At 42.3% G+C, this 25,845-nt stretch overlaps 1 protein-coding gene across 3 annotated transcripts in view; it reads left to right on the top strand.

Annotated features, from left to right (window-relative positions):
• The window catches only part of elf1 (E74-like ETS transcription factor 1), a 40,379-nt gene that overhangs the window by 214 nt on the left and 14,320 nt on the right, over positions 1–25,845 (top strand). For 2 of the 3 annotated variants that reach the window (XM_083980621.1, XM_083980619.1), the window contains exon 1: positions 9,682–9,891. The exons of the other annotated variant lie outside the window; for it this stretch is intronic. The gene's annotated coding sequence lies outside the window, so the exon portion shown is untranslated. Of the gene's footprint in view, positions 1–9,681; positions 9,892–25,845 lie in introns of those variants that run through there. 3 annotated transcript variants of the gene reach the window in all.

Here is a 25,845-nt window from a genome sequence, read left to right as displayed (position 1 = left end):
GCATGTTTTCTTATTGTCTACTATCTAGCTACTATAACTTGTGTAATTGGCTATAATCTTGTCAGCATTGCTAACATATTGGGTTACATTATTGATGTGTAAAAATGGAAGTTATCTTCTTTTTGTTACTCATCTTAGGAAATTATGACTTTCTAAGCAGATGGTGTCATCAGGATACATTGAAATAAACTAAATCAGTTTATGTAGCCTTTGTTTCACTTTGCCAGTCTGACACACTTGGGCTACTCATGCTACATCTATAGAGGCATGACTCAACTCATATGATGTTAGCAGCAGTAGCCGCTGGGATACATGCAGGCTTTTGCTGTGCTTTACTCCATAGCTTATAGTGACTCCCCTTTGTGTCACTCAGCCGGCATGTGACTGTACTAATGGTGTGTGTGTGTGTGTGTGTGTGTGTGTGTGTGTGTGTGTGTGTGTGTGTGTGTGTGTGTGTGTGTGTGTGTGTGTGTGTGTGTGTGTGTGTGTGTGTGTGTGTGTTTGTGTGTGTATGCGCACGTTTGTCTGTGTGTGTGTGTGTGTGTTTGTGTGCGTGAAAGTCTTGACAATTTGTGCAGATCAGATAGCAGGAGCAATTATGAGAGGAATGGCAATGCATCTTTCTATAATTAGTTTCATTATAGTGGGTTTATTATAGCTTCATAATATTAATATATGAACAAAGAACATTCACTTTGTCCTCCATTATCAGGAATATGGTCTTGACCCCTGTGCTGTGGCATTGGCTCCAGTATTGCCTTAAGAAAAATGTGAGAAATGTGAGTCCATGTGCTTCATAAACTGATCACTGAGAACAAGATACTTCAGTTGGTTCATCTTCCACCTCAAACTATAGTTAATTGGTATCAAAACTCATATGCTTGGTGTATTAATCCATTTGTCAATCCATAGATTGTCAGTTTCTACAATGTGGAATTTGTTGTTTTTCTGCTGGTCTGTGAGAGAAAATTGATTATCACTACTATTTAAATACATAACCTTGGGCTCTAGGAGGTTGTGATGGACATTTTCACTATTTCACACCACTTTAACTACATGGCGTGTCCACTTACTCCACTGTAGCAGCCTCAGACTCAGAATATCCACTGAAGTGGTTTGAGAGCTGCTTTGGGAAAAGGTCTCAAATGCTTTTTGGGATTTCTCTGAGGCTAAATATGAATGAATGTTTACTTCTTTCCTCAACTTTTACAAATAGATATGTCTATAATGTTTGACAGAATAGTGTTTTTTCTTCTTTTTATTGTTGATCAAACCTATTCTGTGGCAAGTCTAAATGTTTGCCAGATGTTTACATTTTTGGGCTAAGATGCTTGTATCATGGGACAGGCAAACACAGTCTCATTGGTCGACTGCAGTTGTTCCCTACAGAGGAGGCGGCCGTGACGCAGAGTGAAGGGAAGAGTTACGAGCTCTGAGCTCGTCAGACCAGCTGGACCCACCAACCCTTCACCCACCCTTCACCCGCCCTCGCTCCCTGCCCCTCCCCTGCAGTCTTCCCATGGTGGGAACACTGTCAGAGGCTTGTGGATAATTGGAAACTTCAATCCACTGAAAGCAATTATCCAGAACAAGACTTTCCAAATATACTCCAGTGTGGAGTCGTCTTGTTTGTCTCGAGCATGTGCCATTGCTTTAGAGACTTCATCCTGCCATGCCTCTGCCCACACATTCAGCCCCTCTGTTGCCCTTTTCCTCTCTGCTTTGATAGCTTTAATGTTGCACAGGCTGCGAGTGATATGGTCAATTGTGTATGCTTGTGTGTGTGTGTGTGTGTGTGTACTGCTGACGGTGTGGTTGAAGCCAAAGCAGTTCCCGGTAGCCTTCTCATCCTGTGACAGTGATGTCACCATCAGCAGTCTGAGCAGCTGAGGAGTGCGATGATGACCATGGATAACAATGGAGAGCTGTTCTGTGATCTCTTTAGTAATGACGAGCTCCTCAGACATCAGACACTTCTTCTTCTTGCCCAAGATGTGCCCTCCTGCCTTAATGGGCTGCTGAATATTGATTTAGCTACACAAAAAGAAGATCTGAGCTTTTATCCTATTTAGAAAGCTGCACTCCAGTTTCACAAAAGCTTTCAGAGAGGCCTTGCAGGAGTCAGGGAATCCAGTGGTTCACGTACCTCAGTCAGAGATATCTCAGCCAACATGCTGTTTTTTTTCTTCTCCAGGGCTTTATTGTTAAGCACCCACACATGCACCTGCGAATGAAGTTTACCTGCTTATTAACTCCGGCAAGCTTAAAAAGAGCATGATGACTGACATCTTTACATAAAGATGCTTTCTTCTTAGGTGTAAATTAATGTAATTTGGTACGTTAAAAATAACCACAAGATGGCAATGTTCATATGCACTGACTAAACAAACAATCATATGAGATGGCTGAAACCTGAAATGACTTGCATAAATGCAGGAACCGACTTGTGAAAAGAGAAATAAAACTGTCTAACTTCCCCTTTTTTACATGTAGAAAAATACCCAATGTTGGCCTGTTTTCTGTCTCAGGCTTGCAGGGGAACTGCTGTTTGGAAAGTTCCTTAATTGTACACTACTGATCCACCACCACCCCAGGCTTTTGACACCTGAATACCACCTTGTCAGGCATGTTTGATTGCTAGGCAGCAGCAGTAGCAGTAGCAGCAGCAGCAGCAGCAGCAGCAGCAGCAGCAGCGGTGGCAGTAAACCGCTGCCACTGGACATGGTGTGACGTCAGAGAGAAAGGCGAGATGAGGGAAATTCCACCTGTAACCTCATTCCTCTCTCATGCTGTCTGTCTCATAAGCATGTGACTCGGACGAGCTGTTATGCCTCAGTTTGTTCATGAATCTGTGTATTGTCATGATGTAATCCAGTGTTACAATCAAACTATGTTTAGTGTGTAAAAGTGGAGCACTTGACTTCAGTTAGTCTGTTATGAAATCAATTTGTGAGCTAGAAAACATACTGTAATACTCGTCTTTTAAATGCAGAGATTCATTTATTCAGGAGTCATCGTTCCTAAGACCATAATTAAGACTTTGTGGTGATCAAGAAAGAACAGATTAGAATAAAAAAAAGAGTTTTACTTAAAGGAATTGCTTAAACTTTTGGGAAAGTCTATTTGCTTCTTTGAGGTGGTTTGTACTCAGGTAGAAGAAGAAATCCCTCAGTTCATTTAAGAAAATGATAATGACATAATATGATATAATACCACACACACAATTCGCCTCAGTATATGAAGTAAGAGATACTCCAGAGTATTTAGTGTTCACTCTGGCAGCATGTTGACATCATAAGATTAGTTAACCACATTACTGAGACATTTTTATGGTGCCGGCTGAGGTCCATGTAAGCACAGTGTAGTAAGCTGTAGCACTGATGTATGTATAATTACATTAAGGAGTGGCTTGGCTTGTAATGTTCCTCTTACTGTACTTTGACCATGCAGAATAGTTCCTCACAAAAATAGAAACTGACTTTGTCTGCAACTTTTGGTGCATAATGATATGTCACCCTGTCATTTTTTTAATGTCTCTCGGAGCTAATGAGTTAGTAGTTAGTGAGTGTCTTTCATGAGTCAGCTCAGTCACTGTTACTCGCGTTCGAACAGGGAGCTTTTCCAGAGGAAGCCCTGTGATCTATCCTTATTCTACTTTAAACAAATGTGACCAATATACATTTGACAGAATTTGCAGGGAGCTGTGGCAGGTAATCAAATCTGCTGACAGGCAGTCGTCCGTCTTTACCATCAGTGCATTTTGCCTCCTTTTTTTTCTTTTCTTGGGGGTTAATTTCAACATGACAGGCAGCCCTCAGGCTTGTTGAATTATTTAACTGCATGGAGCCAATGGGTATTATAATCTAGGCCCTGAGTGACAGAGCAATATGCTCTTAGGGCCTGGTGGCATTTTATTAATAATGAGCTTCCAATAAACTAGGGCTCTCCGGTTAAAAACTGCTAGCTGTTGGCAAACTCTGGAGCAGTCATGCTCTGTTTTGGCCCTGATTTAGCTGGTTGGACACAAATTGGCTTTTCAAATCCTCACTGATTGTTTATCGTATAAGAAACAACTGTCATGTGGCAAGTCAGTGACTCAAAGTTGCAATGAATCTTTTTTTTTTGCTGATGTCTGACTGCAGGTAGTTGAAACGACCTGCAGAGGTGTGATGTGGGTGATCTGGCTGGTTGGCCTACTCTGTGTATTTAATATTTAATGGCTTTCAGTCTGTATTGGAGCTGGAGCAGCATTAGATGTATTGCTGCTGCTCCAGCTTGTTTCTGCTTATCTAAATTGCATTAAAAATGGTCTAACATTCAGTTTCACAATTCATTCATGCAGGGGGTGTTGCATCTTCACACTTAGCAAGTTTTAGAGGTGCTGATAGACACTCGAGTGTCTATGAAGTGTCTATGATGTGAGTGTCTCTATCAAATGATTTGGAAATGTTCTCAGGAGTTTGACTTACCTGCTTCATGTCTCATCCATAAGGAGAAGCAAATAAACTTATTTAAAATGCAGAGCATGATAAAGTTTGGGAGAGGAGTCTGTCTGATGCAGTTCAAATCAAACAAATAAACTTTTTTGAACTTATAGTAAATGCAACACCAATAAAATGTGATAGATGCATCCTAGTAGTGTCATGGATGTGTGAAAATGTAAGGTATGTAAGTGTTAAAGCTTACCAACTAAACCAGAAACCAGTTTGTTGAGAGGAGAGAGAGAGAGAATTGATTTTTTCCAAACTTCGTTTATGACACATAAAGGTGAAGTGGATTCAAACAGTGTCCTAATTCAGGGGCTACATTCCTGCAGAAGACAAGGTTTTCATATGCGACCATTGTAGGCCGGAAAGGCTAAACCAAAACGAGACAGCCTGGCCTGCGCAGGATTTCCACTTTGCATCCCCAGCTGTGACCACCACCTTCACCGACGTGTCACAAAACCCGGCTGCCTAGCAACCTTAACACACACGTATATATTTTTGGCTCAGTTGGTAGAGCGGCTCGTCCAATGATCAGAGGGTTGGCGGTTCGAATCCCGCTCTGTCCCGGTTGCTGCCGTAGTGTCCTTGGGCAAGACACCTTACCCGCCTTGCTCCTGATGGGTCGTGGTTAGCGCCTTGCATGGCAGCTTCCGCCATCAGTGTGTGAATGTGTGTGTGAATGGGTGAATGTGATGTACTGTAAAGCGCTTTGGGTATCGTTCAGGTATAGTAAAGCGCTATATAAATACAAGACCATTTACCATTTACCATTTTTTAATCGGATCTTGAGGTTTTAACACCTTTAGTTTTTACCTTTTATCACTCTTCAACTGAGCTGAAACCCAATTGTGCAACGAATCTTGGGATATGTTGCCAAGGAGAAGAGCGCTGCATCTCCTGGCTGCATTTGAAGGGGCCGTGGTAGTAGTTGCTGTGACGCAACCGGTCACGCAGCCTCCAAAGGGTGCGGCCCCTGAATTGGTATACAGCTCAGAGTGGGTGGGGTCGTCACACTTGCTCGAGACCCCTTGTTTATAGTATCTGTCCAGGACGTCCTTTTGCCTGTGTGCACGTGGTTCACGTCACATATTAGTCTGAGAGGAGTCAGGCAAACTCTGGCCAGAAACTGGCTGCTGTATGTGCCTGTGGTCGCTGCATCATTCTCTGCTCAGAGGTGCTAATGAATCACTCACACACAGTGGGCTGAGCTGTTGTACCCCAAAAGCATTGTCTGTCTGTCTGTCTGTCTTTCTTGTCTGTGCGTGCAGCACCTACGCAGCTCTTTGTTGGATTGTTAGATCTACAGTCATACTCAGTCAGAGCAGTGAATCACATTAGACCCCGGCTCAGCTCAGGGTCGTCACTGTCCAAGAATGAAAATGTTTTCATGGCTTTTTGAGCTGTCAGCTTATTGAACAAACCAGATTATTGCAGTACAAAGTCTTATCTCGAACAGCCGGCTTGTGCTTAAACCAAAATAACTGTCATATTTGCATCAAAACACACCTGACAGAGTTTTTTTTTTTTAATGATTCCACTTATTATAAATCATTGTCCATCTTAGTAGGGTTAAATAAAATGCCTCGCTGCCCTTTTTAAGCTTCCCTGCTCTTTCCTGCAGTTACAGCAGCCATCAGATGGCCTCTAAGCCACCCAAATAATTCTGTGTCCTCCAAAAGGCTCCCATATCTCATCCTGTCAAGGATTGTTTTAAAATGTTTCACAGACTTTATGAGACCTCAGTCCTCCAACATAACTCTTAACTGTGTGATCTGAATTTGAGGTTTTGGGGCCTTGCATTGCTTGGTGGAGTGGCGTGTGGCTGAGTGGCCTAGATAAAATGTCATATGAAGTGGGAGACTTATACCTTTACTTAAAGCAGCATATTAACTATACTTCCACCTATAATATAATAGTATGGGCTTGTAGAGGCTTGGATTTTGATACATTTTGACTTTGACATCTATTTATCCTGATTAAATGATATATTGCCAGAAGGGAACTCACTGACATGAGTTTAAATCACACCTGCTTCTTGCTGCAAAGTGTTGCTCTGCCCTGTAATGGGGACATACCACAGAAATGGGGTCTTTGAGGCCTGCATCCATTTTGGGTTGGCTTCTGTTGTGCAGAATGAGCACAAGAAAGTAACCAGTTGCCTTTTTTTTTTATTCTTAGGCTGCAAAGGAAAGGTGTGTCCTTTCAGTTGGTCAGGGTCACATGTCTCTGCACTGATCTCACACATCAAGGCCTTTTTTTTTTTTTTGCTCTAGTTAATACACCACCAGCATAGGAATAAAGCAAGAACACAAAACAGTGTATGACACAGGCTTTTTGTGTGTTTGAGCTGAGAGCTGAATTTAATCTGATCCCCCTGACATGTCTTGAAGCAACAGCAATTTAAACATCTTCTTTTATTGGTTTTCCCCAGAGTGTGGATGTAATTTGTTGTGCAAATCTGGGCGGGTTTATTGTGCATCTGTTGATCCTGGAAAAGCTTTTTTTGGACCGAAAAGATTCAGTATTGTGTGTGTGTGCGTCTTAGAGCTTGAGCAACACATTGCAGTCTATTTATTTTCACAATTAATTATCTGACGTTTTCTTAATTAAAGGAAAATAACTGCGTGTTTATGAGATGTCTGAAATAATGACAACAGCTCATCACAAGTTACCAGAGCACAAACTAATGTCATAAGATTTCTCACTAAGTCATTTCAGGATTAAATGATGTTTTTTTGAGACATGCCACCCGTTGAAATGCATCCAGCACAAATTAGATTGCAGGTAGTTACTGTATTTTTAGATGGTTGTCATTTAAGCTTGTTTGACAAGTTGATTTCATTCTGAGCCACTGAAACATTGCAAAACTTGCCAGGAATCCAAGTTGTTTTGTGGACTGTGATTATGCATTTTATTATTTATTATGATATATTTACAGCGCATGCAGATAGAGAGTCTCTGTCCTGCTCAGTCCAATGCTAACAGGATTTGTTTGGACAGTTAGTTCATACATGTCACTGCAGTTCCTCTAGATCCATTCTTGTAGTTCCTCTAACCAAAAAAAAAACAAACTACAATGACAATAGTTTGATTCTGGCACGTAGCAGAATAAATGTGCTCTGTGTTCACTGAAAGAGAGTCATGAGCTGTTTGATGCCAGCCGTGCCCTCTCATTTATTTATTTACTCCTTAAAAGACTTTCTTTTTGGCAAATAGTTATGATACAATTAATAGATCACTGGAATGTGGCATAATTTTCTTTTTGTTTCAAATTAGCTAAAATATGCCGGATTTGTGCTTGAGGAATTCAAAAGCTTGCAGTCAAAGTTCTGCACAAACATTTCCTCAGTGTACTACAAACATTTCCTTTCCTTTGATGGCTATTTTTCTTTCAGAGTAGATAATCTGTGAATGGAATTTCAATTTCAAGATCGAAGAGATTTGGAAATAGGGTCAATTAGGGACAAAGATTAAAAAGAAGAAAAAGGAAAAAAGAAGTGTGTTGGTTGTTGCAACATCTTGGCAGCACGAGCTTATTGGTTCTCACATCATTAATTAAACTGGTGTAACACTCACTAAGGTTGATAGGAATGTTAAAATTTGTGCACCTCTCTTTGCAGCTTTTTTAAAGCCTTGTACAGAGAAACATAGGAACTGAATTTGCTTGTGCATGTGTATGTTTTTGTATGTTTACATAGTTGTCCTGGATTTTAGCAGCGCTGCAGTGCATTAGCCTTTAAGAGTTTATAACACAAGAAGTGGACAGTTTCCACCAAGGCTTCAGGGGTTGTGGACAGTATTTCCAAAGGCTGATTAATGGAGCTTGTTTGGTGTAACTTTCCCGCACACTGAGGCTATCAATTTGCTCCGAAGCAAGCAGCTGCTTTCGACTGAACCATACTGAACCAAGGCCAGGAAGAATTAATGTGATGATGAGAGCCCTCAGTGGAGATGGAGAGGGTGATTTGGATAACAAACAGACCCCCACTACAGTCGCAACTGTGAGTTTAATGGATTCATTTTTTTTAATTTTAAATATCTCCAAGTTGTGTATCAGTTCATGTTCATTCTACGTGTTTAATTTAAACATTTGACTTTTGCTACTGTGTCTGTGGGCTCTGGGTGAAAAAAACATGTATTTTTGATGCAGACTGACTGTGTGAAGAGAGCTCAACACTCACCACAGACCACCACTTCCTGTTTGCTGAAGTGTCATTTCTGATAAAGATTTTTTTTTAAATATTTTTATCAAGGTTCTTCATCTACCTACTCTGAATAAGGTAAAAAAAATGATGTGTGCCATCGTCTTAGTGCTGCTGATCTGTGACACTTTTCTGCACATTTTCGACTCCTTGGTGTTAAACTTCAGAACAGAAATGCTTAGTTGCTTGAGTCGAACTTTGTATGTGGTGATTGTTCTCAACAGGAGCTTTCCTGTGATCATGATCGCTGAATCATGAACAGGAGGAACAGGAGGAGGAGGAGGAGGAGGAAAGATTTGGGGCTTCTGTGGTGCAGCACTTGCTCATAGCTAAACGCTTTTGACTTCATAGTTTCATTTCTCTCTGCCTCCCACTGGTAGAAGTTGTTTTATGGGGCTTTCTGATGCAGGGAGAACAACTCCCCCACAAGTCAGCAGCTTAACTGGCTCCCTGACACGGCTAATAGACTCACAATTCACTGTAAATGTTTTAATGGGGCACAAAGAGATGTGAACTTTACTTCTGAGCTGACACCCAGAATTTAATCACCTTGCCTGGCCCGTATTGTATGGTCAAAGTCTAAAGTGAGTGCATACCTGTCCAACTGTTTACTTACACCTCCGCAGCTCCACTGCCCCTGCAGGAGAAACCCGTCTGTCGTCTTTTCTCTTTTCTTTTTTTTTCTTTCTCCTGTGCTGTTTAAGGTGTGGCCCTCTGGTTGGATCTCTCTGCTCTCCCCTCCCCCGCTGCAGCCCCGTCCAATCCCTGCCACTGGAGAACTCACCTGAAAGGATTTGCATTCAGGACCAGTGCTCATTGCTGATTGGCCAGGTGAAAGCACTCTGCCTCAGGGCTCCCTTACCAATGGCGACAGTGCTGCGTGACTCATAGGGAGAGGACAAGTTGCTTCACTACACTTCTCCTTTTTCTGTTTCAAACAGCAGCCATTGCATTGTCTTTTTTCTCCCCCCCTCCTCCTCTTCAGTTTTGTTTTGTCGCTGTGAGAAAGACGTGAGCGGCTTGCTGGTGGTCCACACCTTCACGCAGCCTTGTCCCCCCCGTTTGTACGGACCTTGGATTATTCCCTGTTTCACCTTTTGTTGTCTGTCTTTTTTTTTCTCTTGATTTTCATTGGTTTGCGAAGATCGACACTTGTTCGGTTGCTATTATGGATCTTGTCATCCGAATCCTGTGTCTTTGAGGTGAGTGACAAATAGCACTTCTTGCTCATCTTCACAATTAAAGTGTTATTAACATGTTTACTGAGGAGTTGTATCTGTATGTTGGCGGGCTGCTCTGTAGTTAGGTCGCCATCATGCGCACCTTTGGCAGTTTCATTTGCACTCTTGACATATTGAAGTTCTCTTGAGGGAGTCCAGACATGTCATGCAAGTTCAGTTGAAATTCAGGTATCTGTCTTTTCCCCTATACAACCTCCTCTGGGCCTGCCTGTGCACACGTATTCATTACATAATTACAGGAGTTTTTATGTGAAGTTGGCACATATAAAACCATTTTTCTCAAAGTCCATTGAAACTTTTTATGGCTTTACAACTTGTGAGATCGATTAAGAAGTTGACTTCTTGTGTTTCATATTTAAAGATTTAATCCGAATGTTGTCTTTTTTTGCTGGTATAACTGTTTGTTGCTTTTCTTTTATTGCAATATTGAATTATTGCCTTATATGGTGTGTTAGAGCAAGGGCGGGAACAGTGTTTTGCAAGCCCCTTGACCAAGCCCACACGTCTGCTGATCAGTAAATAGACATCATGTCAGTTTTACCTCATGATCAGAGGCTAACAATCTTTATTTCAATTTACTGGGAAGTTTGAACGCAGCTTTTTGCTTCCTCTTTTAGGCCTGCATAAGCTGACCCTTCCCTAATGCCCCCCCCCATCAACCATTGAGATGATTCTTCTCGATGCTGTTGAGTATGTGTTTCTAAAAGTTGCTCAGTGCAGCAGAGATAAAAACACGCTTCCTGTTTCACCAGAAATCTACCCAGAGCTTTGTGGGCCACAGAAAACATGTGCACACACTGTTTCACACATGAAACAGGGGGAGAGTTGAAGCAACAAATTCAAATTTCACAGCCATATTTAATCTGTCTTCACATACTACTGCAGTAAACACCACAGAGCTTTGTAGATAGCCCCGAAAAACCCCTGAACCAGTGCAGCCGGCATATTTTCATCCAATTTTGGTCAGACTTTTTTATACAGTTATATGCAAAATACCTAGGCCTGTGATTGTTTCATCAGTTTGGCATTCAGAATTGATTTTGTTGATGTAATGTCTGACGTAATTTTCAGTTGGGGCCTAAGACAGGCAACTGGAAACAGATTATTGCAAATAGATGTTTCCACAGTGATTAGATACTGGATTATTACTAGGTGTGGAGAACCGGCAAGAGTGAATTCATTGTCTGTGTTTGCACACAACACCTGCCAAAGTATCAGCCCATGACCTAGTGAGAGAAAGGCTCTGTTGTGTCGAGCGCGTATAAGTTTATGTTTGACCTAACTTTTTTTCAATCCACTTTATGCCCACCCTGATTTGGATTGTAAATGAGGCCTTCATGCCTCAGAGGATGGACTCATATTGTAGCGTCTATTTGGTGAAGCCCTGGGTGTGTGTGTGTGTGTGTGTGTGTGTGTGTGTGTGTGTGAGGAGGAGGGGTGGTGGGCGGGTGGGGGGTGGGGGCTGGACAGTAGTGTCAGGTTGGCTCCTCTTTCAATACAAAGTCAACAAGTCTTAGCCTGTAATTAGATCATTAGGCTGGGGCAGGTTGTTGGTGTGACGAGGAGGTGAGGTGGAGTTTATTACTACAGCCCCAGCAAGCCGAGATATGTAGAAATGGATCATTTATTCAGTTTCATGTTACAGAGCCAACTTTGTTTGTTTGGTCGGTCGGGTACAATCACTTCTTTTTTTTATCCCTTGAATAGAATAAACACAGAGGTAGCTTCAGTTTCTGCCTCACATAGTCAGGTGCAAATTATTCAGTATCACTAAAAGGATCATGATTATTTCTTATATCTTATCTGCAGCAACAATGCAAATACGATGCATTTGTGCAAGCTTGTTCTTGTACTGATTGAAAGTCGGTGGCACAAAAAACTTAAACGCACCCTGTTTGGACTTATTATGGAAACCAGTAGTTGTATTTGTTGGAGTTTGACCTGATATTTTAAACCTAAAAGAGACCAGAGTTTCACCTTTTTAATGGAATGTTTTAACAGTCACATAATGCGGCTTATGGGAAGAATTATTTCTTTCTCTTAAAGCAGATTTATCTGAACAAATTTACTTGAAATAGCAGCCTGATCGTTCACCACCTGTGATTAATGGTCCCATTTATTGAAGGGGATGCGGAAAACCAGTTGACTCATGGTGAATAAGTAGATAAACGTCTTGTTTGCCCACGGTCGTTATCTTTTAATAAACCTGGCTGGAAAATGCTCATATGAGAAAGCAGAGTCAGAGCTCCTGTCCTGTTGTGATGGTTTTCTTGGCTGTATTATATTACTCAAGGATGGATTTGCATCATGTTTCCATGTCAGTTTCTCCATTTCTTCTTTGCCATTTTAATTTCCATGGCACTCTCTTTTTCTGGAGAGGATGGAGGCTTAAAGGTTAGAGAAGTTCGCTTATACGACAGGAAGTTTGAGCTCCTGTGACCAGCTGGGAAAATCTGGGTGGGGAAAGTTAATGTGTAACACTCTCCTCCGTCTTAACGGCCGCGGTCGTCACTGCTCTGTATCTTCAGGTGATCTGAGACCACAGCTACACTAACCTCAGGAGGTCAAAGCTGCTGGTTGTGTGTCTGTGTCCATGTGCTGCATTGGTACACTCAGAAAAACCCTCCCTTGATAAATAAAGTTAACTAGATTGAGCAACTGTCTTCCTAATGTTGTAACTCGGAGCGTGCCGGGACTGGCAGCTTGTTGTTGTGGAGTACATGTCCAACCAGTGCTGTGATCATCACATCTGAACACAGAGCCCAAGACATGTAGTATGAGGCCTTTTCTATCCAGACAACTGTCACTTTAATCCTGTATGGTGGTTTCTGATTCTGTATCAGATCATGCTTGTTTCTTCTTGAGTCTTTTTCCTCACATCTATTTCCTGAGAACCGGAAAGGATGTGATGTAATTCTGGGCTTTTTTAGCGATTAGAAAACAGGCCACTGTGCCAACCGACTGTGGATGGCACAGGTCTTTTTGCTGTAGTGGACGATGTGCAGTGAAGTCACAAGACTTTGAAAGGACTTTATACCATGTAACTGTCTTTCATGTCTTCTTGATTATACATTTTCACACCTTTAAACCCACCAGAAGAGAGATGGACAGAGACAGACTCATCACACCTAAGAGCGTCATGTTTTTGGATACAGAGAGTGACAGAGAAAGAGTGTGTGTGTGTTAGAGAGAGAGAGAGAGAGAGGGAGATGATATGTGGAATATCAGGTCACACCTTTTGATAACACTCCTGGTTATGCAACGTACCATGCTGGTCAGGGCGCTGATTCTGTCTCCTGTTAACATGGCTGCAAATAGGTTCACTTATCACATATTCAACACAGTGTAACACGATCAGTGGTGGAAAGTAACCAAACACATTAATCCAACCAGTGTAGCTAGCTAGGTAGGTAGGTAGGTACCGGTAGATAGGTAGGTAGGTGCAATTTAAGGTGCAGGTATTTGCAGTTTATGCTGCTTTATTCCTCTACCACACTGCGTTACAGAGGAGAGGGACATGTTGAAATAGGGAGGGCTATAGAGTTATATAAATACATAAACACTGGCTCCAGTACAAGTATTTCACATCTGCAGACATTTTTCAGATTAAGGAGTTTGCATATAAAACCATAAACACTTGACAACATTATGTGGAGTTGTGAAAATGAACTCCAGGTTGAACAGCAACAACATTAAAAGGCTGCTTACATGTTAAGGAAAGAATAAGCTGATGACATAATATATGTTGTTGCTGCTGCTGAATGATCTTTGAACATCCTGGTTCTAATGTTTTTACTTTTAAATACTTTAAAGGATTTAAAGGATTTCTTCCACCACTGATGATGCTGGATTTAGAAATAAAAGTGCACCCCATAAATTTCAAAATAAAAAAGTAGGCTCTGCTTGAAAGTGGAAACTGTAAAACTCAATAAGAAGCGGTGTAAGACACTAATCATCATTTACTGTAATGATCCAACAGTCTGTTGAGACAGTGTCTGCAGTGCACATAACTTAGTTTAAACGTTTTTTATTGTTCTGAAGTATTCTCTCCAGTGGACTATTTTAAAAGGTTCATAATTAATTTGTCTTGATGAACGTTTTATCTGTCATAAAAGTTACTCACTGAGTTTGTGTGGGAGGAGGCAGGTCTGAGGTGCAAGCTTATTTTGTACCAGAAAAAAAAAAGCAGCGTTGCACGGCCTCATGAGAGTTTCCATTACTGGCTTCTGTCGAGCTCTCCCCTGTGTTAGAGAAGCACGCTCATCTGCGCCTGTGTAATTTGTAAATACAGGAATATGATACCTGTATGACTTTCCTAACTGCCAGTTGACAGCTCGAAACCGCGAGCACTATATAACGCAGTGACCTGAAAAACATATTCACCGAGCGATGTTTTTCTTTCCAATTATATGGGTTCCACCCTGCATGAGGGCACAAAATAGGCTCTCAGCTGGGAGATGGATGTGAGCGTAGGACTGACATCCATGGTGAAATAAGTCTGAGCTGGTGTCTCCTGCCAACTCCTTCACACTCCCCTCATGCTAATTTAAACATCGTGTTGGCTTTAATGCACTATCACTTGGTACAAAGAAGCATTCTGACCCAGGCACAGACAGAAATTGATTTCCCACATGGTTTTTTCGGAGGCTTTGGTCCCAAACACCCAGCTGCAGTGGTGTCTGTGTCTGGAAGCAGCAGCAGCAGCAGCAGCAGGCTGTCATATGGAAAACTGGCCATGCCCATAATGACTCCAGCATTCAAATGATCTGCTGAACTCCTGTCTCAGTGGAAATGTCTCAGTAGTGCGGGCCAGAAAGTTTATTTATTCCTTCAATTATTTATTTTTTGCTTTGAATCCTTGCCTACTTTTCCTTTTTATCCTTTGCTGTAACATCAGTCAAATGTCACTCTTCTTTCCTTTCATCACCTTCTCCTACGTGTTAGTAAAAATGCTTAAATTGAGCCTCAAAGTGCCACATTTTACGAGGACGATGGGGTCGTTTTTCGAGAAAATTCGTCATGACATGTGGCTTTTGTGGTGGATACACGAGTTGCTGAACCCACAGGTTTGACAGCTGAATAGCACAAAACGCTCCCCTTATGCAAACTCTAATTCTGTCTAAACTGTAACTCTTGCTTCCAGTTTAAACTCTGAAATCTCGCTTTCATTTATAGCCCCCACGTCGGCGCACGCAAGAGCTGCACGCAGAAAACGACAGATTTGAGGATAGCGGCTCACAGCGACATTTTTATATCTTCATGATTCGCCCATCAAGCGTATCTGAATTGATACTGGAACAATATTGAAAGTGCTTCTTACATTTTACCTGAATGGCTGTCGCTGTTCCCACAAGAGCACTGCTCAGTGTTATCTCATTCATTCTTCTTAGTCTTGTTATGCAATAGTTTTACATTTGTGGAATAGTTCTCTTGCAGAGATCACATGTGTTTGTTAAATACAAAGCTATAGCCAGCAGCTAGTTAGCATAGAGCGTTAAGACTGGAAACAGGGGACACAGTTACACATGTTCTGTGACTAGGTAACACAATCAACCTTCCAGCACATATAAAAAGCTCCTGGATTAACATGTTGTAACTTGTTTGTTTTAATCTGTTGGAAAACAAAGTGTGAAAATTACAACTTGTGGTTTTATTGGGGCTGATGTGCAATTATGTGTAATTAGTGAACTTTTTGATGTGCTGTTTCCCACTGGTTCCAGTCTGTATGCTAACATAAGCTAAATGTCTCCTGGCTCCAGTTAATCCGTCACCGCAAGGACATGACAGAGATATAATCACTTCATTGAAACTTTTTATTTTAGCATATTTCTCAAAAATGTTGCTGCTCGATTGAGCTGAAAATAATAGTTTTTATGATCATGTGACTACCTCATGTCTCTGGAGCTACTGGCAGCCTCATAACGCTTATACTGTACATGTGACGTTGCAGTAGCAGTAACGCCACCTTGCAAGTTTCTCAGTGAGTCACAGTGTCCATGCTTGCACAAAAACACATAACGCATTTGGTTAAAATGAATAGCTGCTTACCGGCACTTACTTAAAACCTGTCAAGTCTTTAATTTGGAAGAATTAACACTGTGATTCTCAGTGTTGTCAGAAATGACATTAAGCCTTTACTGTGCATCGCAGGGACTCGTACTCATTCGACTTTATTGTAGGATCAGCAGGATGTGTCTGTCTGCATGTTTTTCTCTGCTCCCTTGTAATGTGCTGAGGTTTTTTAATTGGCCCATGTGTAGGTAGTGGAGGTAGCTCTTCCCTAAGGGGTAAAGTGGGTGGATTAACTACTGGATTTCACAATTGGTGCTGTAATGAGCATGTGTACTTTTATTCAATTAGTGTCTTTGATTCTGTTCAGTAAAGCTGAGGTTGTCTGTTTATTCCCAGTCTTCGACATGTGTCCTCACAAACACACAGCCGGCCCACCTGGTCTTTGCGTCTCGTACTGTAGAGCCTACTTGACAAGCCCTCTCTCCCTCCGCTTGTTCCTAAGCAACAGCCACTCCTTGTTTACCTTTGCGTTTTTGCATTGTGATTCTCGTCAGAACAACATATAGCCCCCCACCCCCAGGGGAGACTGATTGTCAGGCCGCTTTATTCAAAGCAGCGCTGGAGCAAAGGTTACTATGTCATATGTATATTCTCAGAGCCATTTTTTATTAAACTCAACCACTTTATCATCTTCAACTTCCTACATCTAATAATTAGAGATCTCTAATATGGTTAAACAATAACAAAGTGTTATTATTTTGTTATATAGCCAGAGCGTGTCTGTCTTTAACCAGGTAGTTTATTGTCCTTACCTCCTGCGCTCACGCTGCTGCTGCACCTTCCTCATCGCCTGACTATCATAAACGAGTGTATTTCATAAAGCCTCCTCAAATATTGACCAGGCTGTACACACTGTCCTTTTTTTCTTTTCCTGCACAGAGCTTCTTCAAATAGGTGAGGTGAACATTTGATTGATGTTTAGCCGCTGCTGGGATATACGAACTGAGATTATTATGTTGGTATTAGCACGTAAATCCCAGGTTTTTACGTTATAAGTGCAGTTGAGACACAGTTCACGATGACAACATGGAAGGACTGAAACACGAGAAATGTCGTAATACCTTAAGCATGCAGCTCAAGCATTTGTCATTACTTAATGAGTTGTAGTCAAGGAGTGGGAGTGAAGTCACATAGCTCAACTGTTTTTTTTTCCCTTCACCCTATTCAAAGCATTTACCTGACATCATGAAACGCAATGACTCGGCACTTCTGTCCCGAGATCCGGGAGTGGGGCACACACGTTTACTGGCTTCGAGATTAGATAGAGACATTGGCCAGTGATACTTAATACCACACTGACCTGGTATCCAATTGTGTGAAATCAGATAAGCTCTCTTGAAGGGGCTAAGCTTTCTCAGTGTGAGTGGTCCTGTCTGTGAGGCTTTACGGGGGATCAGATGAGAAGAGCTGATTTAGTTGTTATTAGCTGTTAAACCGAAGCTTGATCTGCAGAAATCTTGAAAACAGCTTTGCTTAATCTGCAAATTAGCATGTTTCATAGTGTTTTAACCTTCCCAGCAGAGTGACAGTTCACACACACGTAATAGATACAAGTAGAAAAAATTATTTTCACTTCTCTGTGTTCCCCTTGCTTCTACTGTATTCAGAGAACAATGTTTGATGGTGGATTTGAAGGAATAGTTTGGGGAAATAAGCTTTGTTTGCTTTCTTGCTAGGAAAAGTCAGGTGAGAAGATTGATACCACTCCACAGCAAATATGCAGGTGCAGCCAGGGGACTGTTGTCTTATAAAGACTGGGATGTAAAATGATGTAAAAAATCAACAGGTTGTAGCTGTAGAAGGGGTTTAGGTGGTTTTTTGTTCTTGTCTCCTGTCATTATGTTGACAGCTGCTGGCTCTAGCTACAAATATACCAGAGTGGTATCAAATCGATCTCCGAGTCTTAACACTGCAGCATCCAGCTTTTCTTAAAAATGTTGAACTATTGCTTTAAGAAAATCTTGATCCCGAAATGTATGACTAGCCGGAGAAAAATGAGCTTATTTCATCTCTCTCTGATTCTCTTTCGCTCTCTCTAGGCGTGTTGTCTGTTACATATTGCAGCATGCCTGACTAAGGGTGGACACATCAGCCTGCTTGTGTCCAGACCTGTTTGGTATGCAGTCTCCTCTGCAACAGCCGGGTCCCCTGTTCCCATTGACTCAGCCCCACAGTCCTGAGATGTCAGCGCTCGATCTGAACATGCACCTCCTAGTATTCTCTTAAGGCGACTGTGGAAAGTGTCAAGATGGCAAGATTCACAGACAGTATATAAACACTCAACATGGTGTTTTTCTCCCCACGAGAAAATGAACCATTTTGAGAGGTTACATAAGGTGATGGCTGTTATCAGCCGCGGTGATTTATAGTTTAAGAAAGAATTAGGAAAGCTTTCCTTCATCGTTTTGATTTAAGCTTGGTTGATTGAGAGTATGCTGGTATTTTTCTGGGTTCAATGTCTTCTCTTGTTGCTGGCAGTATACCTGTGCTATGACATGTTGGTATTGGTATGAATGTAAACACATGAGAGATGGGCGTGTGAATGAGCAGGATTGGTGCACAGCAGAGTAGTGATGTTTGTAGAAACACTTCAGGACTTGAATTTGGCTTTGTTTGTCATGTTTTGTAGTTTACAGCTTGTTTAAAAATCTGCTTATTTTGTCTTTTTCTCTTTTGCACACAGTTTCCTCTGCATATCTAATGCCCATGGGCGGCTTGGTTACTGTATAAAAAGCAGAGAAATTAGCTTTTCCAGTCTAGTCATGCATAAAATTGCTTGCACACAGCAGCCGAAACAACAGCAGACTCAGGATGAAGCATCTCAAATATGTCTGCAATAAAGGAATCAGCAGGGCAGTTTGAGGCAACTGACACACATGCACAGACTTGAATGTGTTTGGTTCTTAGCTTTTGTGTTTTTTTGTTTTTTGTGTGTGTGTTTTTTTCTTGGAATCATCTTGATTTTGAAATTGATGAAATTATGTAATTGAGCTGAGGCACAAAAGGATGAAAGGAGCAGTAATGGCCACTATTAGCAGGGAGATTCACACCATCAAACACACTGTTACGTTTGTTAATTGCATTGAGAATAAGATGGTATTTGATAGTAGGTTATCTTTTTTAACCAGTTTGATCAAACACCACATTGAGAGTTTATTTAGGAGGGAAGTGGATTTGGTCCTGCATGTGAAACCTACAGTATAGTCACCAGAACAATGCTAAGGTATTGTTTTTCACTGACCACATGTTTTATGATGCGAAGTGTTGATTTAAATTTCAATATGTAAATTCTGTACAAGAAGAAAATGGATGCTTGAAATGTGTTCTTCACACGTATTACTCATAGAGCTTCTGACATCCTGCACAGACCAAAGAGTGCTGATATGCAGAACTACAAACCTGCAAACTCGATAGATTGCACTGCTCGATGTAGCCTTGTGTCTTTTCATGTAAAAATAATAAACCTCTTTTGAGAGAAAGCCTTGTCGGTTTTAAAGCAGTAATCCCAGTGCTATCACCTTGAACAGATAGGCTTTACCAAAAAACTATTGATTTTGGAGCACTGGTTTGTTAAAATACCTGGATTTGTTGAGCTCCAACAAACAAATCTCATATCAGACCCTTCATCCATCTTCCTTCTTGCTGGAAAGAGTAATGAAGAAAACCTTGGTTTTTCTCTCAATGCTTTAAATGTCAAACATCACTGGTATACATTGTGTATGTATACACACCAGCATGTGGTACCTATACCTATACCTATTATATATATCAGACTTCAGGCTAATGTCAGCAGCACTGTTGTTCTGAGATTTTCCTTGTTTCCTTGAGTGGTAATTCTTAACAAACATGACATTTTCCCCCGCCATCGATGCACCTTGCCAGACCAGTGTTTCTCTTCATCTTCCTGACGATGTCCAGATGCTTTAATAAAATCCTGCAGGCTTTTTTGGGAACATCAGAGCAGCTTGCAGGAGATCAGACTGTGATGTTTGAGGTTGCAAATGTCATTTCTAAAACTTTTCTGCAATTTCCTGTCCTCTTTTCACAACTTGAATGGTTCTTCCTATCTGTGACATGTGGCCTGTTGCCACATAATAGAAATAGGCTGCAGGAGGGTGGGGGCAGTTTGAATGCATCTGTTCGATTTAAACATGACATTTCTCTGACATATGAGCCAACTTTGGATTCATTATGCACCGGGTAAGACTTCAGTGATGTAGCCAAGTCGACTTTTGTTTAGTTCTGGTATTTATTGCAATTTGGATTTGTATGGGTCCGTTTCCAGGCTTATGATTTGTTCATATTAACCAGGAGCAGAAGTTAATCTAGCAGAATCTCTTCATGTAGTTAATTAATGTCTTGTATGTGCTGTGCTTTAGGGCGCAAATTCTCAGTGGCTCATAAAAAGCTTGCGGGGTTCTCTGGGCCGATATAATTTTCCCGCGATATGACCTACAAGACTGTAACAGGAACCGCAGTGCATTCTGAGAATTTGGAGTTTGTCTTTGTGTGTGTGTGTGTGTGTGTGTGTGTGTGTACGTACATATGTATGAGTATGAGAGGGTGGGGTGGCGGGGTTGGTAACACTGTCTGTGTTTGCACGCCTTGTGTCAGCATTGTGGGGAGGAGATGTCTGCAAGTAGCAGGTGGGGATTTGAGAGCCATGTTGTGATCCCTCTAAATTCACCATCGCTGTCATTCAACAGTGGGAAAGAGATTAATGTTGTCTCAAATTCAATCTATCTAATCGTGTACTAATCAGCCTTATCGTTGTGCTTTCTAATCAATTTTTTATTTATGGATCTCTGATTTCTGAGTTGTTTTTTTTAAATGCAAAACATGTTTTCCGGTGAGTGCACCTAGCGAAACGCACTGTGAAACTCAGTGTGTCAAGCTACAACACTTTGTCTTCATCGTAGAAAACTAGTCACTTTTGTCTTTGACGTCACTCGTTGAGGTATTTCTAGCTACTACACTTCATGTAGAAAAACGCAGGCCTCTATCACAAGAGTCTCATCTATGAGAGTAACAGCGTGTTATTTGAGGAGGAAGGAGGGGGAGTTGAGAACTTTCCGCTCTTACACAGAGGAAGAAATTTTCTTCTGAGTGTGGTTTAACAGACAGGAAGCAGCAGAACCCACTGCTCAGTGATGCTGTGCGCACAAGTGCAAGATTCACAGGTCACTTTGTGGGTGTTTCTTTTTTTTTTTTTTTTTTCGATCCATTTCTAAAACATGTCACACTGCTATTTCTGGCTGTCGTTATTTTTCTCTTGCATGCCCTAAAACAAGAAAGTTCAGTATTGTGAATAAAGGCATTTTGGACGAGTATATATAGAGTAGACAGAGAACAAGTTTTAATATCTCAGATATGTCTCTCTTACATATTTGAGATTAATCTGACCAAAAAAAGTAGTGGAATCTGGTCTCCGAGGACATTTGTCAACGTCAAACTCTGGGGACGTTACTGTGGATTCATCCCAGCTCTTGAGACCATATTATCCGACTAAAGCTCCCGTCTAATCTTCCGAGATAATGCCAAATGTTACACCTAATAGAGAGTTAGTTGGCACAAACAACTGTTGTCACAGGAAGGCAATGGGTACTTCTCCCACAGCCTGAAGTCTGAGTGGAAAAGTACAAGGTTTGCAGGAGATGAGATTAAATTCCATTCTCTTTTCTGAAAGCCTGTGCTCGAGGTGACGTTTTCTCTCTCTCTCTCTCTCTCTCTCTCTCTCTCTCTCTCTCTCTCTCTCTCTCCCTCTCTTTCTCTGTTTCCCTCTCTTTCTCTGTCTTCATTTGGCCCTGGCACGACAAAGCCAAATGCCTCCTAGTGTAAGACACTAGTGAGCGCTAGCTGGCTTGGACGCAGTGCCCTCTTGTCTGTGTTTCTGATGCCTTGTGTTCTGCAGCTGCACGTTGTTAAGCAGCGCCTGTGCCTGCCTCTGTGCCCGTTTCTGCCATTTCTTTCTTTTTCTTTTTTTTTTTATCACCACATGCATGGTGTGGCCTCAGGATTGCACTGAAAGCAATCCTTTATTCACTTCAATGAAGTTGAGTCGGAGTCTGAAACATGGTGAGACATGCTGTATTGTGCAACGCTGGGTGAGTAAAATGTAGGATGCCCAGAAAATACTGTATACAAAACAGTTTTCAGGCTGCTGACGGTGCTGTCGCCACAGTGAAAACCATCTCTGTGTGTTTTTTTGGTCTGGTGTTGATGCAACTCCCAATAATTCAGTCAACACTTTAGCCTTATCTTGAAATGCAGAATACTCACACAGTCTGTTGTCGTCACCTACTTCACTTTTTCTCTCTGTAATCAAAGCCATGTTTTCACTCGGCTCAAACTGATGTATTTGAGCAATTTTCCATAGTGCTAAAAGTGCTATTGTTCCATGCTGGCGCTTAGTTCAATGACATCTGGGTGAAACATGCTGAAAAGCGAACGGCTGTCCCAGAAATGACGACCAGGATGCCGTGATGCTTATATGGGCTATCATGGGGCGTCAGGAATGAACTTGAGGCTCATATCACTGAGTCATTTCCTTTACAGGAACCAGGAGGATCCTGCAAAAACAGCATGTCTGTGCTGACAGCCATTCAATAACATGGTAGCGGTGGTGAGCCCACACATTTTCTGCCATCTTGCACATTGGAGTTTCTCTGAACAGCTGAACTGGGAAAACTAAACCTTTGTAGGCCTCATGTAAGGTTAAGATTTTTTTTTTTTGCCGTTGCTACTCAAACTCGGACCTGCCTGGTGGGCAAAATCACAACCTCGGTCCATTTTTAAGCCCTTACAGGTCAAGAAAGACTTTTTGATTTATGTCCCTTACAGTTTTCACCAGTTGCATCTGTGCCGTCTATAGGGACATTTCAAATACCAGGAATACCAGTCTCTGCCTGTGACAGCAGCCATCTTTAAGTCCTGTGCCTCCCACCATCGCTTAGCAATATCTAGCAATGTCACCTGCAGGAATCTGCATATTTGTAACCTGAGCTGAGAATGGGCGATAAGTAAAGTTTGCCCCGGCCCTTTTTCTTGCATCAGTGTTTGCACTCACCACATGCAGGGTGAGTCATTGCATAGTCATTCAATTGGCTTAAATTACCTCCTTTCATGGTCAACAATGAGCTCAGCTGAAGAGACTAAAGCGGGGGAAGTAGGGCCTTCTGGGAATGCTCCATTTGTTCATGAATCCTGACTCTAATTGGTTGTTATTGCGACTGGCAGTCACCATGCTGTAGGGGTGGAGTAGGCCAATGTTTGCTTCATACTCCTCCTCCAGTCTGCTGCACGACGGGCTGCTGCCAGCCTGCCACACATAACAGACAGTTGTAATTGCCGGAGGAGAGGAGATTGATTAAAAAAGACATCACCACCGCGGTCACATGACCAGGAGCCAGGACGGAGCCACTAACACTATCAGCTGACCACCACAGCAATGATTATCTTTAGCAGCACTTTTGCCAATAAAATGGTCATTTAAGAGATTTTTTTTTAAATCACATGTCTCCAGCTTCAAAGCGAGAACGCTTCGTCAGATGTCTGAGATGGAAAATGAACAGTCCACCTGACCTTTAGGAAATTGTGAAGGGCATATTTGGTATTTTCTGGCTTTTATCAGCCTTCTAATTAATAAAAAAAAAACAATAATTAGATTAAACAATACTGAAAATGATATAATATTGGTTTCTGCTGTACATGAAGTCAGATGTTAGAAGCAGATGTTATCCATCTAATTTCAGAAAATAAACTTAAACTAAAAGTAATTATACACGACCTGCTCACCTCCAAATAAATAACAGAGCTATTATTCTAAGTCATTAGAATAGTTATTTAATGATATGTCATTTAAGTCATTATCTAATTGTTTCAGCAGCTTTGAACAGCAGGCACTAATAGGAATTACAAGGAGAGAGAGAGAGAGAGAGAGAGAGATAGGGGAGGGAAAGAGGGATGACATGCAGCAGCACATGTGTTTAGTTGGCTTTAAACGCAGGACACCACAGTTACACACTCGGAGCTGTAGACCTCAGCAGGATGCCCCGCCTGGTAACCACACTGAAATACTGAAGTCTGTCAAAATAAGGCTCCACCCAGAGCGAGTAACGCGCGGTCTATTTGCTCTGTGGACTTATTATGCATCGACTAACATCCCGGTAAAATCCCTCCCACCGCTGTTCTCCTCCTCTTCTCCTCTTCATGACGTAGTAAGTGCAGTTACAACCCTGCCCCTGTGCTGGGACAAGGCAGCTGTTGTCATGTGCTCGGGGATAATGTGCAGACTGTGTCTGACTAATGGCTGGCTCTCTTGTATCCCTGTCTGCTGTTAGCACCATGCCAACTGGGCCATCCCCGATCAATGAAGCACTGACAGGAGGGATATAGAAAAATACACACAGAGGATGAAGCAGGCAACACACACAGGCACAAAACACGGGCGAGGAGGAGGAGGAGGATGAAAGAAACACTGTTTACCTCTATCATGGATTGATACGCTGATTTTACGGTTCGATAGCAGTCTGTTTCCTGTTCCCTGATAACACATTAATGAAAATGATGATTTGTTCAACGCTTGTCCTCAGTTCAGCGCTGCGAGCTCGCAGGCTGAAAGGTTCCCACTAACAGCCTCATAAACGCCTGAACGTCTAACACTGTGACGGTTTAAAAGGGGAACTGAGATGCTCTGTCGCAGAGAAAACGCCTGTTGGTTTCGGCGCTCGCTCCTCGTCTCTCCTCAGATCTGGGATGAGGCGGCGAGGGCCGGGGCAGGGCGACTCTGCACACTGATCCCATGTGATCATCAACCCCGCTGCACATTTGCCTTCTTCTTCTTCCACATGGGGTCCAGCTTCACAGAGGCCACACGAGGGCATCTGGTGCAAATATGTGTGTCTGTGTGGTTTAGTGGGGGAATTACTAAAGAGGATAAAGCCATTTTTCTTTTTGTCTGTCTTTTCCTTTTGACATGATTTAAAAAAAATCATCCTCCATTTGGAAGCGCCAGCCCCCCCTGTACAATATTATCCCCCCTCTATTCTGCTCCAGTCTGGTAATGTCTTGTCACACTCTCATATGCCAAGAGGACCAGGGCACTCCAGACAGATGGCAGCAGCATCCAGCTCTGGCAGGAGTGGACAGACATGGACGCTGCCCAGCAGAGAGGAGCAAGAGACAGCGACAGAGAGAGAGAGAGAGAGAGAGAGAGAGAGAGAGGAGTAGAGAGGCCGAGTGGAGTGAAACACTAGTCTCCTCCAAAGTGATGCTGTCCAGACCTCGGCCACATGTTAATATTCTGTCTGGATGCTCAGCAGAAAGATAAACTGAGTCGCAACATTTGTTTGGCCTGTGTGTTCCTATTCTAGTACCTCTCTTCTTCTCCTGCTGCACCCCCCCCCCACCCCCCCTTCTTCCTCCCCTCCTTTCTAAATACAATTTGGCCTGGTATGCAACTTTGTCAGTCACACAGGCATTTCAAAGCAAATAAGCTCCACCCTGCAGCAGTGGGAAAAGCTGGGACTGTGTGTGTGTGTGTGTGTGTGTGCACTAAACATTGCCATCTCTAACTTCTCTCCTCCTGCCAGCTCTTTGGTCTGTGGGAAAGAAGAGGGTGGGGAGGGGTATGTGGCGCCCCTGGGGTCTGTTGATCAACATCAGCCCCTCCCATCATCCTTTAGTCCCCAAACCTGCCTGTGGGTATCGGGTTGTTGGGAGTGGGACACACCTCAACACACACACACACACACACACACACACACACACACACACACACACACACACACACACACACACCAGTTTCTCTCCCCCGCTATCTGTGATGACAGTGACTCCCCGGGG

The sequence above is a fragment of the Trachurus trachurus genome (genome assembly GCF_905171665.1).
Source record: "Trachurus trachurus genome assembly, chromosome: 10".
NCBI classification, from domain to species: Eukaryota; Metazoa; Chordata; class Actinopteri; order Carangiformes; family Carangidae; genus Trachurus; species Trachurus trachurus.
Note: the sequence above shows the minus strand (reverse complement) of the source record. Positions and strands in the feature narration are given on the sequence as shown.